This window comes from Triticum urartu, chromosome 7A (genome assembly GCF_056163025.1).
Source record: "Triticum urartu cultivar PI428250 chromosome 7A, HENAU_Tu73, whole genome shotgun sequence".
NCBI classification, from domain to species: domain Eukaryota; kingdom Viridiplantae; phylum Streptophyta; class Magnoliopsida; order Poales; family Poaceae; genus Triticum; species Triticum urartu.
This window is the reverse complement of record NC_141879.1, coordinates 199,267,905-199,287,508: the sequence shown is the minus strand read 5'-3', so window position 1 is coordinate 199,287,508 and position 19,604 is coordinate 199,267,905. Positions and strand designations below refer to the sequence as shown.

Here is a 19,604-nt window from a genome sequence, read left to right as displayed (position 1 = left end):
ATTCCAACAATGGGCTTCCTCAAATGCCCTAGGTCTTCGTGAGAAAGCAAGTTGGATGCACACCCACTTAGTTTTTTTTTGTTGAGCTTTCATACATTTATAGTTCTAGTGCATCCGTTGCATGGCAATATCCCTACTCCTTACATTGACATCAATTGATGGGCATCTCCCTAGCCCGTTGATTAGCCACGTCGATGTGAGACTTTCTCCTTTTTTTGTCTTCTCCACATAATCTCCATCATCATATTCTATTCCACCCATAGTTATATATCCATGGCTCACGCTCATGTATTGCGTGAAAGTTGAAAAAAGTATGAAAAAATTGTTTGGCTTGTCATTAGGGTTGTGCATGATGAGAACATTCTTGTGTGACAAAAATGGAGCATGACTAAACTATATGATTTTGTAGGGATGAACTTTCTTTTGCCATGTTATTTTGAGAAGACATGATTTCTTAGTTAGTATGCTTGAAGTATTACTATTTTTATGTCAATATTATACTTTTGTCTTGAATCTTTCGGATCTTAACATTCATGCCAAAATAAAGAAAATTACAATAAGAATTATTCTAGGTAGCAGTCCACATCAAAAATTATGTTTTTATCATTTACCTACTTGAGGACGAACATGAATTAAGCTTGGGGATGCTTGATACGTATCCAACGTATCTATAATTTTTATTGTTCCATGCTATTATATTATCTGTTTTGGATGTTAATGGGCTTATTTATACATTGTTACATTCTTTTTGGGACTAACCTACTAACCCAAGGCCCAGTGCAAATTGCTGTTTTTTGCCTATTTCAGTGTTCCACAGAAAAGGAATATCAAACGGAATCCAAACGGAATGAAACCTTCGGGAGAGATATTTTTGGAACAAACATGATTCAGGGGACTTCGAGTGGACGTCAAGAAAGAAATGAGGGAGCCACGAGGTAGGCAGGCATGCATGCCCCCCTGGGCGCCCCCCAACCTCGTGGGCCCCTCATAGCTCCACCGACCTACTTCTTCCTCCTATATATACATATAACCCAAAAACATCCAGGAGCACCACGAAACCCTATTTCCACCGCCGCAACCTTCTGTACCCAAGACATCCCATCTTGGGGCCTTTTTCGGAGCTCCACCTGAGGGGGAATCGATCACGGAGGGCTTCTACATCAACACCATAGCCTTTCCGATGATGTGGGAGTAGTTTACTACAGACCTTCAGGTCCATAGTTATTAGCCAGATGACTTCTTCTCTCTCTTTGGATCTCAATCCAATGTTCTCCTCGATCTTCTTGGAGATCTATTTGATGTAACTCTTTTTGCGGTGTGTTTGTCAGGATCCGATGAATTGTGGGTTTATGATCAAGTTTATCTAGGAACAACATTTGATTCTTCCCTGAAATCTTTTATGTATGATTGGTTATCTTTGCAAGTCTCCTCGAATTATTAGTTTGGTTTGGCCTACTAGATTGATCTTTCTTGCAATGGGAGAAGTGCTTAGCTTTGGGTTCAATCTTGCGGTGTCCTTTCCTAGTGACAGCAGGGGCATCAAGGTGTGTATTGTATTGTTGCCATCGAGGATAAAAAGATGGGGTTTATATCATATTGCTTGTGTTTATCCCTCTAAATCATGTCATCTTGCCTAATGTGTTACTCTGTTCTTATGAACTTAATACTCTAGATGCATGCTGGATAGCGGTCGATGTGTGGAGCAATAGTAGTAGATGCAGAATCATTTTGGTCTACTTGTCGCGGACGTGATGCTTATATACATGATCATGCCGAGATATTCTCATAATTATGCACTTTTCTATCAATTGCTCGACAGTAATTTGTTCACCCACCGTAATACTTATTCTATCTTGAGAGAAGCCACTAGTGAAACCTATGGCCCCCGGGTCTATCTTTTATCATACAAGTTTCCAATCTATTTTACTTTGCAATCTTTACTTTCAATCTATATCATAAAAATACCAAAAATATTTATCTTATTATTATTATCTCTATCAGATATCAGTGACCGTGAAGGGATTGACAACCCCTTTATCGCGTTGGTTGCGAGGTTCTTATTTGTTTGTGTAGGTACGAGGGACTTGCGTGTAGTCTCCTACTGTATTGATACCTTGGTTCTCAAAAATTGAGAGAAATACTTACTCTACTTTGCTGCATCACCCTTTCCTCTTTAAGGGAAAACCAACACAGTGCTCAAGAGGTAGCACACACAATAAATGCATGCAAGCCACTTTGTCCTGATAGGATAGAAGCAACAACACAGAGGTATATGTGTCATCGCATGACAACATGTTGGTGCTCAAAATCTCACTAAATGAAGAGATTCTCCGTATGACACGACAAAACCTTTGTCCGCTCGGGGTTCCACATATGCTGACAGGAAAAAAATGACACACGCCTACCCAAAACGCTCCACTGTGGTCTCTCAGCACCACACAACTCCCCCTTCTTCCCAAAACAGGATAGTGCACCATCCTCATTAGCTTTGATCTAGCTGTTCCCGGTCGGGAGCCACCGCTCACGTTGAGCTGGAGTTGGCACTCTCATGAGAGTTGAATGTGTCTACTCCCATTCAATCATCAAATTCACAACTATGTTAATTATTGCATGTGGTTCCATGATTCATATTCCTTCCACCTCTCTCGATTCACATAGCCATGCCAAGATCCAACAATGAAATGTACTATGTGTGAACACTGATGCCATCACGTTCGTAGATCTATAGACTTTTATCCAACTGTATCTATATATAACTAATAATCCATGCAAGACTGCTATCCAGCATGCATCTTAAAGTATTAAGTAAAACCAGATTATTGCACTGCGTATGATGACATGAAGTAGATGATATATTGTCTTCACTATGTGTTCAATGGGCAACTACACAAGCATATTTTTATCCCTAGTGGCAACAACACGATACAAGACTTTTCCACTTTCTATCACTTTGGTAGCTTACTTGCATAGTTGAAGCCAACTATCATACACAGCTCCCTCTTCAAGATCAAACCCCAAACTTGGCCAAACAAAGAAGAATAGATCGGAGAGCATATAGGAATAAGAATTATTTAGCAAAGAAACCAAATATATCTAAAAAAGACTCATGAATAAATTTGATCATAAAACGACAATTCATCATATCCCGACAAACACACCAACAGATTACATTAGATGGATCGCAATCATGTAGGGGAGCTCATGAGATGTATTGAGAAGCAAGGGAACCATCTAGCTACTGTTATGGAACCATAGTCCAAACAAAACTACTCACGGGTGATCATGACGGCCTTCATGTTGATGGAGATGGCCACCGTGAACAATTTCCCCTTCGTCAGAGTACCGAAAAAGGCCTCTATATTGGATCGTGAAAAATAGAGGTGTGCGGTGGCAAAAAATTCGGGTTTAGAAATAATGAAGGGTTTCGAAGGTATATAATGGCTCAGGGACTGAGAGGTGGTGGATCGGAGGTTAAGCGGGCCCACATGAGCCCACCACACGCGCTCCCTCCTGGTGCGTGGGTCCCCTGTGTGCCACCCTGCCCTATGTTGGAGCTTCCTTGAAGCGTCTAGACTTCATATTTCCGCTGATTTTTTCTGGATTTTTTTTGTCCCAAAAAATGATTTTCGTGGAAACTTCAAAAACAATAAATGGCACTGAGAAATTTGTGTCAAAGCTATACCACAATGACATAAATATAGCATGAAACAATAAAAAAATATAAATACGTTTGAGACATATCTGTTGCCTACTCACCATTTTCTCAAAAAAAGTTTGAAGCACAAGACAAAAATGCACTTTTTGAAAATCTACACAAGCTTATATCTTAGCAAGCTAAGGTAACTTCACGTTCCAGCACGTCCAAAATATTGGGTATTCATCCGTTATGGTATAGCAGCGACGTATGGGGAAAGGAAGATGTGGAGTCTTGTGTTGAAGGCTAATGTGCCATAGAAATTTGAGTCTTTGCTTGGCGAGTGTCGAACAATCTCATTGTACATGTTAATAGAAAGAAGCATTGGAAAAACACCTGTGGGGTGTGTTTCATATGTGATTCTACCGAAGAGTATCTTTTTCATGTCATAGTAACTTGTATGAAGGTTGCACTTTACGCTTGGGTCTCTGAAACATTTGGAATTTCCCATATGAGTATGTTTTCATGAATTCAAGTGTGGATCGGTTGTTGGTCTTGGTGGACAGAGTTGATACTTCCACTCATTCCAAGATTTTATTTATATTCTGGAGGGCCTGGACCTTAAGGAATGATGTTATTTTTGGAGAGGAAATGCGTCTATCATGGCATCCGTTAATATTTTGGACAACTATTGGTCCTTTTTTCTGAGTTTTACCATGTCTTCTTCAGTACTTGAATTTAAAGACAAATCACTGGTGTTCCGTAGCAACTTGGTGACAAACCAACTTCTAGAAGTCTGTTGTGGGAGCCACTTCCGATCGATTGTTGCACTAACTTAGATGTGGATGCTACCTTTGTTGCTAAAAATGTCCAGTTGGCTAGCCCGGGAGTTATGGCAAGAGGCTCTGAGGGCAAGATCTTGGTTTCAACCTAGGATGAAGTGGTTGAGTTGCGTCTATGCCTGGTGGGACTTTACATCGCTCTCACTTTGGACCATCCTATTACTTCGATGATTGATTACATGTTTGCTCATTGGATTTTTTCTAATCACTCTTTGAGCGGATCCACTTTGGTTAGTTTGAAGATAGAGGTGCTCGGAATCTCTGGACTACTATTGAATTTCAATCTAACCAAAGTCAAGAGAGGGGCTACCAAAGTGGCTCATGAGACTGACAAGTTTTGGCAATGTGCATTAAGTGAGAGGAGACGTTCTCGTCAACTACGTAGGCGTCTGTCGAGACTTCGTCAATCTCAAGATAATGTGCGATCTCACACACCGCGGAGATTGAATTGCACCTACCCATATTTTTTTGAAGCTCCGCGGTGTGTGAGATCGCTGATACTACTCGTTTCCATTTGACTCAGGAGCAATCCAATCATAATTCATAGGTATTCAGCTAAATATCAAAATATATTGGTAAGCAAACTTTAATATGTTAATATCACCTTGTCTCGTAGGCACGATATAATTAAGAAGAAAAATTCAAAATAGGGGGATTACAGTAGCTTAGTAAGTTGTTTCTTATGCATCGAAGTAAGAGGTCTTGGTTTAATTCAGTATCTCCTCCTAGCATTTTATTTCAGCTTATTTCGTAACTTTTTTTCATGTACTTTTCTCTTGGTATTGTTTCTTTTTTTTTCTCTCTTTCACTTCTATTATATATTTTTGACATTACTACACACATCTCTACAGAATATTCATTTCCTTATAATTTTATTAAAATTTTGTAATTTTATAGGTTTACTTTACATTCACTCTCTTTTTACTTGCAAATTACAGATTCAATCTCTTTCGTGCTTGTAGTTTCATTGGTTTTCTTGTTCTGGATATCCTTCTCCAAAATCCTGTGCCGCCATTGATTTGGTTGTCATTACGTTGCAGCTTTGTTGCTTTGTGTTTAGGACGGTGGCTTCGCAGCATGTCAGAGTCGCCTGCAGAAGGCGCTGCTGCTTGGCCGCGGAAAGCATGAGCGAAAGGAAAAAGGGGGGGAAACCTGCTTGTTGCATGAGTGGATGAACAAGGACAATCACATGCAGCGATTGCTTCACCAGTGCAATCCTACGTGGAGGGGATGAGACCAGCATTTGCTATAGCCTCCGTAGCCCATGCCCTTAATGTGCCATTTCAGTTTCAAAACCACCAACAGTTTCAATCCTATGTGGAGGGGATGAGATCACATTTATACATATATGTATGATTTATCGTTTTCCTCTGATTAATAGCCTCATGCATGAGTACATGTCTTCGCCAGAACCACTCAATGGACACTTGTCGTTTGATCTGCAACACAAAGGACAGCTAAGGCAGCACCTAATACCTATCTCAGCCTATTTAACACACTGAAGCAACTCGATCAGAAGCACTGCCCTAAAGCCAAGTGCGACTACCTGCATTGGACCTTGCCTAGCCCTAACCATGGAGAACGACGGCGTCCCCAACGGACCAGCGGCGCCGGCGCCTACCCAGGCGACGCCGGTGGGGCGGGAGCAGGACCGGCTGATGCCAAACGCAAACGTGATCCGCATCATGCGCCGCGCGCTCCCTGCCCACGCCAAGATCTCCGACGACGCCAAGGAAGCGATCCAGGAATGCGTGTCGGAGTTCATCAGCTTCGTCATCGGCGAGGCCAACGAACGGTGCCGCATGCAGCACCGCAAGACCGTCAACGCCGAAGACATCATGTGGACCCTAAACCGCCTCGGCTTCGACGACTACGTCGTGCCCCTCAGCGTCTTCCTGCACCGCATGCGCGACCCCGAGGCGGGGACAGGTCGTGCCGCTGCAGGCGACAGCCGCGCCATGACGAGTGCGCCTCCGCGCGCGGCCCGGCCCGTGATCCACGCCGTGCCGCTGCAGGCTCAGCGCCCGATGTACGCGCCCCCAGCTCCGGTGCAGGTTCAGAATCAGATGCAGCGGCCCGTGTATGCTCCCCCGGCTCCGGTGCAGGTTCAGAATCAGGTGCAGCGGCCTGTGTACGCTCCCCCGGCTCTGCTACAGGTTCAGATGCAGCGGGGCATCTATGGGCCCCGGGCTCCAGTGCATGGGTACGCCGTCGGAATGGCACCCGTGCGAGCCAACGTCGGCGGGCAGTACCAGGTGTTCGGTGGAGAGCGTGTCATGACCCAGCAATACTACGGGTATGGGTATGGGGAAGGAGCGTACGGCGCAGGTAGCAGCAACGGAGGAGCCGCCATTGGCGACGAGGAGAGCTCGTCCAACGATGTGCCGGCGCCGGGGGAGGGCACGGAGGAGCCGAGCCAGAGCCAGCAGCAGAAGAATCGCAGGACAAGCCCGTCCAATCTGGCTAGCCGCGTTGGTGGCGTGCCTTAGCTTGTGCATCCTGTGTGCTGTAATAATTTGCCGTGTCGATCCCGCCATGGTTTGTGTGTGCGTACTGCTTACCTAATGTGGGCTTGTCCTCTAGTAATTCATGTACTGCTTATCTAACGTGGGATTGTCCTCTAGTAATTCATGTACTCTTTGTTGTTGAAGTTATTGTCGTTTAATTTGTTTTTGCTTAATTTAGCTACTCATCATTGATGACCGGGTGAAAAACCACATTTGTTTTCAAAAGGGTTTCCGACTTTTGTATCATTGTGATGCACACTGTAGTACATAATATTTTGCGTTGCAAATTAGACCTTCGTATGATGTCACGAATATGTCATATTCACGGGTCATACGATCTCTCATGCTTAAACAGAAGTCATACTCTCTCTATATCTATCTATCTGTCTATCTATCTATCTATCTATCTATCTATCTATCTATCTATATCTCTGGCTCTGTCGCCACATGTACATACATATGTGCGTCGGTTAGCAAAGTGGTCATGAATGAGTTTGGAGCGGCATACGTACTTCGAAGCCATTGGCCGGTGGTGACATCTTGCGCGCATAGCTGGAAAGGGAAGTGTCTGACCTTGTTGTACTGATGGGGTGCGTGCCGCAGGCTGGCGTGGAGCGGTGGAAAGGGCATCATCGCGCACATGATTGATAAACTTGCACCAACTTTCCTTTCAGCAAACCGCACGTGCATACGCAGGGGGAAAACACATCAATGTGTGTCGTGGCCAGCAATACTACAGGTACGACTACGGCGAAGGAGCGTCGGCGCAGGTGGCAGCAACGGAGGAGCCTGTGCCGACGGGGAGAGCTTGTCCAACGACGTGTCGGTGCCGAATGTAGGCACCGGGGAGCCGGAGCCAAAGCCAGCAGTAGAAGAATTGCAGGACAAGCCCGTCCAATCTGGCTAGCCGCGTGGGCGGCGCGCGTTAGTTTCTGCGGCGTGTGTGCTGTAAAAAAATGTCGTGTCGACCCGGCCATGGTTTGTGTGTGCGTATTGCTTACCTAATGTGGGTTTGTTGTCTAGTAATTCATGTACTCTTTGTTGTTGAAGTCATCATCGCTTAATTGGTTTTTCCTTACTTTGCTACTCGTAATTGATGATCCGATGAAAAACTGCATTTTTTTCCAGACAGTTTCTGTGACGCCCTCGATTCAATCATACACTAATCATACATGCAAATGTGTACGATCAAGATCAAGGAATCACGGGAAGATATCACAACACAACTCTAGACACAAATTAAAATAATACAAGCTTTATATTACAAGCCAGGGGCCTCGACGGCTCGAATACATAAGCTCGAATACACAAGAGTCAGCGGAAGCAACAATATCTGAGTACAGACATGAGTTAAACAAGTTTTCTTTTAGAAGGCTAGCACAAAAGCAATATCGATCGAAAAGGCAAGGCCTCCTGCCTAGGAGCCTCCTAACTACTCCTGGTCGTCGACGGTCTTCACATAGTAGTAGGCACCCTCGGGAGTAGTAGCAGTCATCAAAGGTGGTATCTGGCTCCTGGACACCACCATCTGGTTGCAACAACCAGCAAGAAGAAATAAAAGGGGAAAAGGAGGAGCAAAGCAACCGCGAGTACTCATCCAAAGTACTCGCAAGCAAGGATCTACACTACATATGCAACATTATCAAAGGAAGGATGTATATGTGGACTGGGCTGCAGAAATGCAAAAATAGAGTGGAAAGCCTAGTCCTATCGAAGACTAGCATCTTCAAGCATCATGCAGCATCAGAAGGGATAACAGTAGCATAAAGTAAAGTAGTAGTAGTGTTATCAACCTCGCCCAGAGATCCTTTCTCGACCCCCTTGCGAGAAAGAAATCCCAGAGCCATAATATCCATTTCTCATCACAAATATCCAGTTCTAGTTGTATCGATCGGGATACAACTCCAAGTGTCCGTTACCGTAGGACAGGCTATTGATAGATGTTTTCTTCCCTGCAGGGCTGCACCGACTTACCTTCCACGCTCGATTAACTCCGGCCGGACACACTTTTCTGGGTCATGCCTGGCCTCGGCAAACAATACGCCGCAACCCGACCTAGGCTTTATAGAGAGGTCAGCACGCCAAACTAAGCCTATGCCCCCAGGGGTCATGGGCCATCTCCCCGGAAACTCCTGCACGTTGCGTACGTGGCCGGTGAGCAGACCTAGCTACCTCCTTAAACAAGGCAGGAGCTTACGCAGTCCAACCCGGCACGCGCCGCTCAGTCGCTGGCGTCTATTAAGCTTCGGCTGATGTATACGACGCAGAACGCCCATACTATGCCCACGTGATGGTTAGTGCTATCAAGCCAAAGGCCCCTCGGTTCAAATATCCAAACTGTTAGTGTGTTGGTAGTGCGGTCACGAGCAGAGACTCATGAAAGATGGGACCCCGTCGCCCCGTCTCGAGTACTTGCGACAAGGGCTAAGAATGCCTAGCCACGCCTTGTGTTCAACTCTTGGGTACCCTCCAGGTCAACCCGTCTCCACATCACTCGCGGGTACCCCTCAGGGCCGATCCGCCTTTCCAAGTAACAGTTGTAAAGTCTAAGTATCCGTGTGTCCAAACATCAAGGGGAAAACCCGAGGAATCACCCCCGGTGAATTCCACTCGATGTAATCAGCAGGGTGAACGTAAGAGGATCCACCCTCAAGGTTCACACTTGAGGGGTTTCACGACAGAGCCGTATCGGAAGTGGCTAAGGAGGAAATCACCCTCGATGACCAAAGAGCTACACTACGGAGGTCTCATCAGGAGTGAGGTAAGAGGTTCCACCCTCGGCACTCGATGGTAACTCTGTAGAGTCGTACAACTACGGGGTGATGTGCGGTGTCGGGGCTGGACGTCGATCATGTTGATCGAGTCATCGAACATAAAGCAGGGCAACTGGGACAAGGTGGGGGTCATTGATGGATCACTAACCACCTACACTAAGCAGTTTAGGATAAGCAGGTAAGGTAACAATAAGCAGGTAACAAAAACAGGCTATGCATCAGAGTAGGATCATACAGAAAACAATAGCAGTTCTAATGCAAGCATGAGAGGGAAAGAAATGGGAGATATCGGAATGCTCAAGGGGGGGGGTTGCTTGCCTGGAAGCTCTGCTGAAAAGGAAGAAGTGTCGTCGTCGACGTAGTCAATCACAGGGGGAGCATTAGTCTCGGGGTCTACCGGAGAGAAGAGGGGGAAGAAACAGTAAATACAGAGAAAACAAGGCATCACAAGGCATAACATGGCAATACGCGGTGCTGGAGGTGAACTAACGCGGTACTACACGTTGAAGACGGAGAGGGAAAACATCCAAAGGGGTTTTCCTGGTGTTAGGCATTTTCTGGACAGATGAAAGAGAGGGGAAAGTTCCATGTTCAGCATGCTAGGAGCATGCACTACTAGTGAAAAGGCTAGCAGCAACACGGGTTTTAGGTGTATCAGTAGCGCGGGGACCGGCGCTACTAATAAGGCGCTACCGCTAACACGTAGCAGTAGGGCGTGCTCACCAGCGCTACTGCTACACAAGTGTAGCAGCAGCGCGCTTAATGGAAGCTCGCTACTGCTAATAGCTATAGCGCGCTTCTCTTGTGCGCGCTACTGCTACTACCGTGCTGCTGCTAACTGTTCTCCACACGCTACTGCTAATTTTTTTATCGGCATATTTGTTTTGTATTTGAACAGGCTTTATAGAAGAATCTTTAGCACATACAAATGTCATCATGATACACATACAAATGCCTGCAAGACCACAAATGTAATCATAGCATATACATACAAATAGTCTCATCATAATCATCATCCAACACAAAGTGGTATCTTGTCATCATCTCGAAAATAGCGATACATGAAAGTCTTGAATACTTGCAACTACAACATCATCCATCTAAACAAAGGTATACGCGAGAAGAGCTATCACTATGAGTCAGAGCGGAACTATGCAGTACATGAGGTGGCGGTTACGAGTCCTCTCTCGCGCTAGCGTGAACCTCAAGTAACTAGCTTCTCCTTCTTGTTTGCTTTTGAAGCCTTTATGACTGGCGCCTGAGAACCCATTCACTTGCGCCTGACACTCATGCCACTCGTTGTACACCCCCGGAACCTTCCCTTTGTACACGACATAGCACTTCCATCTCGCCATCAAGAAACTAGGTACCTGTTAGAGATGCATGTTCATGAAGAGGATGTACAATCATATATATGCAACAAAATATACTAGAGCAACACCGAAAAAGAAAGGGTTAGCAACTAGATGCAACATACAGTATGCAAATTAATTAACTAGAGGTACGCAGGTCATCATACGCAAACTAACAAAGTAGTGTTACGCAAGTTTGGCAGGGACCGTGGACATCACAAAGTGTCATCGCTACAAAAAGTATACAAGTTCAGCCGACACATATCATCATCATCGGCATCATAAATCACTAGAAGTTCCATCCTTCCATATCATCGATGATGGACCCTAGCTTCTTGAATGGCGTGAGGTCTAGACGTTGCATGCCTATGCGAGTTCGGACGTCAGCTCGCGATATAGGGCCGTGGTGGAACATCCCCTTCTCATCGACTACTTCTTTCATGATGATCGTCGCAATGTCGCTTTGGATGCGAAAGAAGTCATCTCTAAGTTTATAATCCGCTTATCCATGAGATTATAGCCACTTGTGGATATGATCATCATTTCTGCTTCTCATGCGAAGCTTTTGGTGATCCGTGTTAAACTGAATCATGAGATGGACGATGTAGAATCCATCCTTCTTGCTTGGTTTTGGGACATGGATGCAGGAGAAGTTAGTTTTATGCGCGAAACCCATCTTCTTGTTCCTTTGTTTCCTGATCTGCATGTGGCCACCTCTAATGCTGAAGCCTTGGAGAGCATCATCTAGAATATTCATTATGTGGGTGTAGTCTTTTTTCTCGTAGTCTCTGGAAGGGTCAAAATACACGGTGTGGGAGACTTGAGGGTAAGGAACGATAAGGATGGGGCGCCCGTTGCTGCGGGGAAAAGACACCTCAAATTATTCCCCATATGAGAGAGAAGGAATGATTGAAATGTACGAAAGGGTTGTCCAAAACTGACTTACTTTGGACAATAAGGCACGAGGACAATTTCCCGGTCCTTATTCTGTACCATGAAGTTTTGGAGGTACTCCCTAGCAGTTTCACGCTCAAAGTCGTCGAGACTCAATAAATACTCGTGCATGTAGTACGGATCCACCACACAGATTTCCGACACTTCTTCACTCTTCATGAAGGAGCTCATATGTAGCGCAAAAAGGCGGACGATTGTAAAATCGAGCCGCCTTGTCCGAAACATCTCAAAGATACGGTCAAACCGCAGGAAGAACACCTCCGCGGGCCGTGTATCGACGTAGCACTTCCCCTTGGGCACACGAGCCGCGTATGTCGGATATCCTGGATCCTTTGAGGCTAGTAGGCTTTTCTCAGTCGACAGCACATGGTCGTGCAGTCTCCTGAGATCCCCTGATAGTTCCTCCAGCGGTTTCGGCGGTAGCATTGGCTCGCCCGTCAGATGGAACATGGCCGCACCTTTCACGGGTACACGCTCTTCAGAATGCATCATCTAGCTTCTTTGTGCTCTGGCTTGTTTGGAGGCAGTTATGTTCCCCGATCTCTTCCTCTCCTTTTTCTTGGGCACACCTTCCAAACCCTTCCTTAACCCCTGCCCCAAGGTTCTCGGGCTAAGCACTGTACGACCCCCGGCTAGTTGATCATGTGTTGAGGCGATATCTCCAGGCGTGTCGTGTGAGGAATTCATGAAGAGAGACTTTTTGCAATCCTTCCAACGACCTTCCTGCCCGGGCATATCATCCATATCCTCATTAGCATGCTGATAGCCCGATTCGTCATATGGTTGACTCATCATATCTATGTCACAGTCATATGCGTTTGTATTGTGGAAACCCATAGGGTCGACCTCCGTCTCATCATCCATTCTCTGTTCTACAGGACCGATTACATCAGCCAGTACTATTGCACCCCCTTCATCACGTTGTCTGCCGCTCTCACTCGGCACTACAACAGCTGGTAATTGCATAGGCGGGGTGGTGGTCTCCGCACATGCTCGTTGATGTTTGGTTATTGGTGTGCTCTCGGCCGGCTCCAGACGAATAAGATTCTTCGGCCATAGCAACACCCACTACTGGAATCAGGTACTTTGCCATCTGCCAGCTCTTTGCCGTCAGCTAGCGGACGGCAAAGAAGCTCTTTGCCATCAGCTACCAAAAAGCAGACGGCAAAGAACTGGCTAATGGCAAAGACCTAATTTGCCATCAGCCAGTTCTTTGCCATCGACTAGTGGACGGCAAAGAGGGAGGGGCCCCACTGACGAGCTGCTTAAAAAAAACCTAATGCCCCCCCTCTTTGCCGTCCGCTAGCAGACGGCAAAGAGAAAATAAGCGGACGGCAAAGGGGGGCGGACGGCAAAGAGGGAGGGGCCCCACTAACGTTAACGGCTGCGCCCCAGCCCGCCCCCTCTCTCTCTCTTTCTCTTCTTCACACGCGCGCCGCCGCCCCCAGCACTCGCCGCCGCCCCGTCGCCCCACCACCCCGCGCGCCGCCCCACCGCCCCCGCCCCGTCGCCGCAGCCGCCCGGCGCCCCGCCGCCCCCCGCCCCGTTGCCCCCGCCGCCGCCCGCCCCGTCGCCCCCGCCGCCCTGCCGTCTGGGCGACGCCGCGCCCCACCGCCCCGGCCGGGCTCGGCCCCATTGCCACTGCCGCCCGGCGCCGCTGCCCCAGGCCGCCCCGCCCCCCTCCTCCACCCCAAGTGAGCTCTGCCTCCTTTTTTTTTCCTTTTTTCTATTTCTTTAGTTTTAGGTTTATGTTTAGTTTAGGTTTAGTTTTAGTTTTAGTTTTAGGTTTAGTTTTAGGTTTATAGGTTTAGTTTTAGTTTAGTTTTAGGTTTAGATTTAGTTTTTTCCTTTTTTTCTGTTTTTTTAGTTTTAGGTTTAGGTTTAGTTTAGTTTTAGGAAAGAAGAAGAAGAGAAAAAGAGGAGAGGAGGAGAAGAAGAAGAGGAAAAAGGAAAGGAAGAAGAAGAAGAGGAGGAGGAGAAGAAAAAAGAAGAAGAGGAAGAAGAAGAAGAAAAAAGAGGAGAGGGGGAGAAGAAGAAGAGGAAAAAGGAAAGGAAGAAGAAGAAGAAGGAAAAAAAGGAAGAAAAGGAAGAAGAGGAATAAGAAGAAAAGGAAAAAAGAGGGAAAAAAACCCGACCCGACACGGTACCCCGACCCTGACCCGGCACCCCGACATGACACCCCGACCCCGAGACCCCGACCCCGACACCCCGACCCCGACCCCGACCCCGAGCCTGACCCGACACCCCGACCCCGACACGGACACGGCACCCCGACCCGGCACCCCAGACCCGACACCCCGACCCCGAGAACCCGACCCCGAGCCCGACCCCGACACCCCGACCCCAAGCCTGACCCGACACCCCGACCCGACACCGACACGGCACCCCAACCCCGACCCAGCACCCCGACCCGACACCCCGACCCCGAGACCCCGACCCTGACAGCCCGATCGACCCCGAGCTTGACCCGACACCCCGACCCCGAGCCTAACCCGACACCCCGACCCCGACACCACACCCCGACCCCGAAACAGAACCCCGACCCCGACACGGCACTACCCCGACACCGACACGACACCCCGACCCCCCGACCCCGAAACAGCACCCCGACCCCGACACGGCACCCCGACACCGACACGACACCCCGATCCCCAACACCTCCCAAAAGGTGTTCTTTGGCCTTGCAGAGGCCGACGGGGTCATATATTTGTGAATTATTAGTTAGGTCATATATTTTTCGATTTTGTTATGAAAAACATCATATCTAATTGTGTTGATCGGGTAGTTTTAAATGTGCAGTTGTTTTATCGCTGCGAGGTTTGGTGTTCGATGACCTCGCCGTGCGTTTGACGAGCTCTGCCCCTTCGTTCGTGGGTGAGCACAAATGACATGTCCTCCTCCCCCATTAATTATTTGATCTATTCCGATGAAACTTGATAGCTAGCTATATATGTGTCTTGAATCATTAGTACGCGTAACCAATATGTGTCTCCCGTTCGAAAGTGTCATAGTTATAAATATGCATGCATTTGCATATTTATAACCTTGATTCTTTCAAATTGTCCAACTCTATCCATGGACCGCCCGAGTATGTGTAGATTGGGTTCGTTTTCCCATATGCTTTGCTCCGGATCCGACGCATAAATTTTGTCAGTGCCTCCCCTGTTGTTCTCCAGGTACACATCCTCTCTGTTTATTGCAGAGACGTGTATCAGGAGAACAGTGGGGAGGTGCTGCCAAAATTTTGCGTCGGATCCGGAGCATAGCATGGGAAAATGAACCCAATCTACACATACACGGGTCGGATTAGGACCTATCATTACCTATTAGAGTGTAGGTTGCATGGACGTAATAAAATTGACAAAGTAGATCAACTGATGAATATATACATGGTGAATTACATATATAATTGTTGTGTGTCCAGTAGCTCTGAAAGTCAAGATGAGTGAGCGTGCGTGGATGTATACCGGTCACACTGGTCAGAACAAATGGAGCGCTGAATGGTTTAGAAAAACCAAGGGGTTTGTGCAAGCCGCATTTGCAAATGGCCAGAAGAAAACCTGGTGCCCCTGTTTCCGGTGCGGCAATTGGGAAAAGAAGACAGAGGCTGAAATGGGAAAACACCTGTAGAAGAGTGGTTTTACGCCCGATTATACGGTGTGGACATTTCATGGTGAGTCTGCCCAACGTGACCGAGCTGAGGTGGATCGTCGTTGCACCGATGAGCATGGTACCGGGATGGAAAACATGGTGAAAGACTATGATGATGCTCGGGATCCGGACAAGGAGATGGAGGAATCTACAAAGGCCTTCAATGAAATGTTGGAGTCTTCAAAACGTCCGCTCCACGAGCACACTGAGCTTTGTCAGTTGGATGCCATCTCACAAGTAATGGCTCTGAAGGCTCAGTTCAACTTGGGCAGAGAATGCTATGACGCAATTATGACAGTATTTGGACGCTTTCTACCCAAAGGCCATGTAATGCCTGCAAACCTGTACCAGTCGGACAAAATCCTCCGTGCACTGAAGATGCCCTATGAGAAGATACATGCCTGTGAGAAAGGATGTGCCTTATTTAGGCTTGACTATGCGGACTTGAACTATTTTCCCATTTGCAAGTCTTCCAGGTATATTGTGGTAGACAACGGTATGGGTGAGAAGACACCGACCAAAATCCCCGTTAGTGTTCTTCGGTATATGCCAATCGTACCAAGACTTCAACGACTTTTCATGGTCGAAGAGACGGCCAGACAGATGACATGGCACAAAACAGGAAAAAGAACCGAACTAGATGCAGATGGGAATCTGATGATGGTACACACATCGGATGGTGTTGCATGGAAAAAGTTTGATGAATTACATGCTGACAAAGCGGCAGATCCGAGGCATCCTCGAGTCGGCATCAGCACGGATGGGTTCAGTGTGTTTGGTATGACGGCAGCCCAATACAGTTGTTGGCCCGTATTTGTCTTTCCACTCAATCTCCCCCCCGGATAGATTATGCAAAGAAAGAACATTTTCCTGACGTTGATAATTCCAGGGTCCAACTATCCGGGGAAAAATATGAATGTGTACATGCAGCCGCTTAAGGACGAATTGCAAGAAGCCTGGCATAATGGGTTCAAGACATACGACGCCTTTAGCAAACGGAACTTCATAATGCGTGTCTGGTACATGTACTCTACGCATGACTTGCCGGCGTATGCGCTATTCCTTGGCTGGTGTGTGCATGGAAGGTTCCTGTTCCCCACATGCAAGGGAGCTCTTGAGTTTCGTTGGCTTCAGGCCGGTCGCAAGTTTTCTTGCTTCGACATGCATAGACAGTTCCTGGATCCTCGCCATAAGTTCAGGAAAGACAAGAAGAACTTCATCAGGGGTAGAGTTGTCAAAAACTCTGCACCACCTGCATTGATAGGCCAACAGACCCTGGATCAGTTAAACGCTCTCGAGCCAGATCCACAACGTCCAGGGTACTTCAAGGGGTATAATACTAAGCACGCGTGGACTCACAAAACATGCTTATGGGATCTGCCTTACTTCAAAGACCTCCTTTGCCCACACAACATCGATGTGATGCACACTGAGAAGAATATCGCCGAGGCACCTTTTGGTACATTGTTCGGCATAGATGGGAAGTCAAAGGATAATACTAAGGCTAGAGTCGATCTGGAGGCGCTATGTGGTAGGCCATTACAAAACATGAAAGAACCGAAAGGAAAGAAGAACTGGACGAAGCCAAAGGCATGGTTCAATCTTGGAAGGCCAGCTATGAGGGAAATTATCTTGTGGGTGCAACAGCAGTTGATGTTCCCCGATGGGTATGCAGCGAATCTAAAGAGGGGAGCGAATCTTGATAAACTGAAGATATTTGGTCTCAAGAGTCATGATTGGCACATATGGATTGAGCGGGTAATGCCGGTGATGTTGTGTGGCTTCATCCCTGAGGATGAATGGCTAGTACTGGCAGAACTCAGCTATTTCTTCCGTGTTCTTTGTGCGAAAGAACTATCGCCTGGCGTGCTAGAAGAAATGGAAGAGTTGGCGCCGGAGTTGATCTGCAAGTTAGAGAAGATCTTTCCACCGGGCTTCTTTAATCCAATGCAGCATTTGATTTTGCATCTCCCGACCGAGGCAAGATTGGGGGGCCCGTGCAAAATCGTTGGTGCTACCCAACTGAGAGGATGCAGAAGACGCTTCGAGAAAAATGTAAAAATAAACGTAGAATTGAAGCATCGATGGCTGAGGCATTCATCACAGAGGAGGCGGCAAACTTCGTAACAGCGCACTACGAAGCCAAAAATCGTCATTTGCATAATCCGAAGCCTCGGTACAATGCTGACGACCCTAAAAAGGGTGGATCCAACCTCAGCCTATTCAAAGGGAATCTCGCACCAGCTAGTGTTTCACATCCAGTATCTTTGGATAACGAAGAATGGCGGACCATTTCGTTGTATATCTTCAACAACCTGATAGAAGTGCGGCCATACATCGAGTAAGTTCTCGGTACATTCTTTCGCAACTTCTATTTCCTTTGAACTGCTCTTATTCCTGGATATGTCATACAGTCGATACGTCGCCATATTCTCGTATGGAGCGGAGATCCAAAAGGATTTCGTCGAAGAGTATGAGCTTCTCGCAAAGCAAGGAGGCGGCTATCCCGGTTTCATCTCTTGGTTCAAACAAACGGTAATTTCTATTAGACAATTTCATTTCATTCGCTAATTTGTGCGTAATGCAAAAATCCTTTCATATTAAACTTGTAGGCTAATTCAGAGTCTATGGACGCCGAATTGAGACAAGTCGCTAATGGTTTTGACTATAAGGTCCGTTCATTTGACAAGTACGACATCAACGGGTATCGCTTTCGTACCTATGGCAAAGAGCTATCTATGGCCGACCGAAAGTCTACAAATTGTTGTGTATCTGCTATCGGCGAAGGAGGTACCGAGTATTATGGGAGAGTTGAAGCAATTTATGAACTTCTGTTCTATGGTGAAAACCCACCGAATGTTGTAGTCTTCAAATGTTATTGGTTTCAGCCGAAGGAGACTAGAAGGACTCATGAACATATAGGGCTAGTTGAAATCAACCAAAGCACCCATTTAGATGTTCCTGATGTCTATATTACAGCTCAACAGGCGACCCAAGTATTCTATCTACCTTGGGCCTGCCAAACTAATCCAAATCTGAAAGGTTGGGATGTCGTTTATGAAGTGCCGCCATGTGCTGGACTTTCTCCCCCAAAGGAAGAGGATTATGAGCCTCACATTAACCCAGACACATATGAAGGAGAATTCTTCCAAGAGACACGTCTTTCCAAAAAGAGTTTCAAGAACCACTATACTTCACCCCAAAACATTGAAGTAGACGGCGACAATGAATCCGACATCACCCCCAGAGGAGGAACAAGAAGAGCCGGAACAAGAAGAGGTTACTGCTGCGGATGACCTGTCAATGCTTGATTGATTACGTCAAGGTGGCCTTGCACATGTTGATGCCAATGAACCCTATGAGCCCATCATTGATTACAGTGATGATGATGATTATGCATTTATTGATGATACTGATCGAGATTATTAGTAGTGTCAGGTATTCAATTTTTTATGTTGTACTTGATGATGATACACTTAAGTGATATACATATTATTATTCATGTCGGTACTTTTTTATGTTGTACTAATTTCGTTTATTCTTTGTCATGGCAGGTGTTGAAAGATGGTGGGCGCTGGCCGGGAGCGCGCCGAGGCCCCTTCTTCGTCGGCGCGTGGTGCGAGGTCTTCCATTCCACACACACCTCTCCGCCGAGCGTTGCTGGACAGTATGGCGACACCGCCGTGCCCTTCTTCGTCGACCGTGGTGCCCAACAGGGGACAAGGTAAGAAGAAGAGAGGAGGTGGAGCACGTGGTCGCGGGAGAGGAGGTAGGGTGACTCTTACGGCGCCTTCCTCACCGCCGCCCCCAGCTGTTTCACCCGAGCACATGACTGCTAGGGTGGACTCATCTAAGGAGGTGGCTGCACGGACTCCGGTCCACGAGCCTCC

General features: G+C 47.0%; 1 pseudogene; it reads left to right on the top strand.

Moving 5' to 3' along the window:
• The first annotated feature begins 6,011 nt into the window (after nucleotides 1-6,011).
• LOC125524508 (uncharacterized) lies at nucleotides 6,012-7,091 on the top strand (annotated as a pseudogene).
• The last annotated feature ends 12,513 nt before the right edge of the window (nucleotides 7,092-19,604 follow it).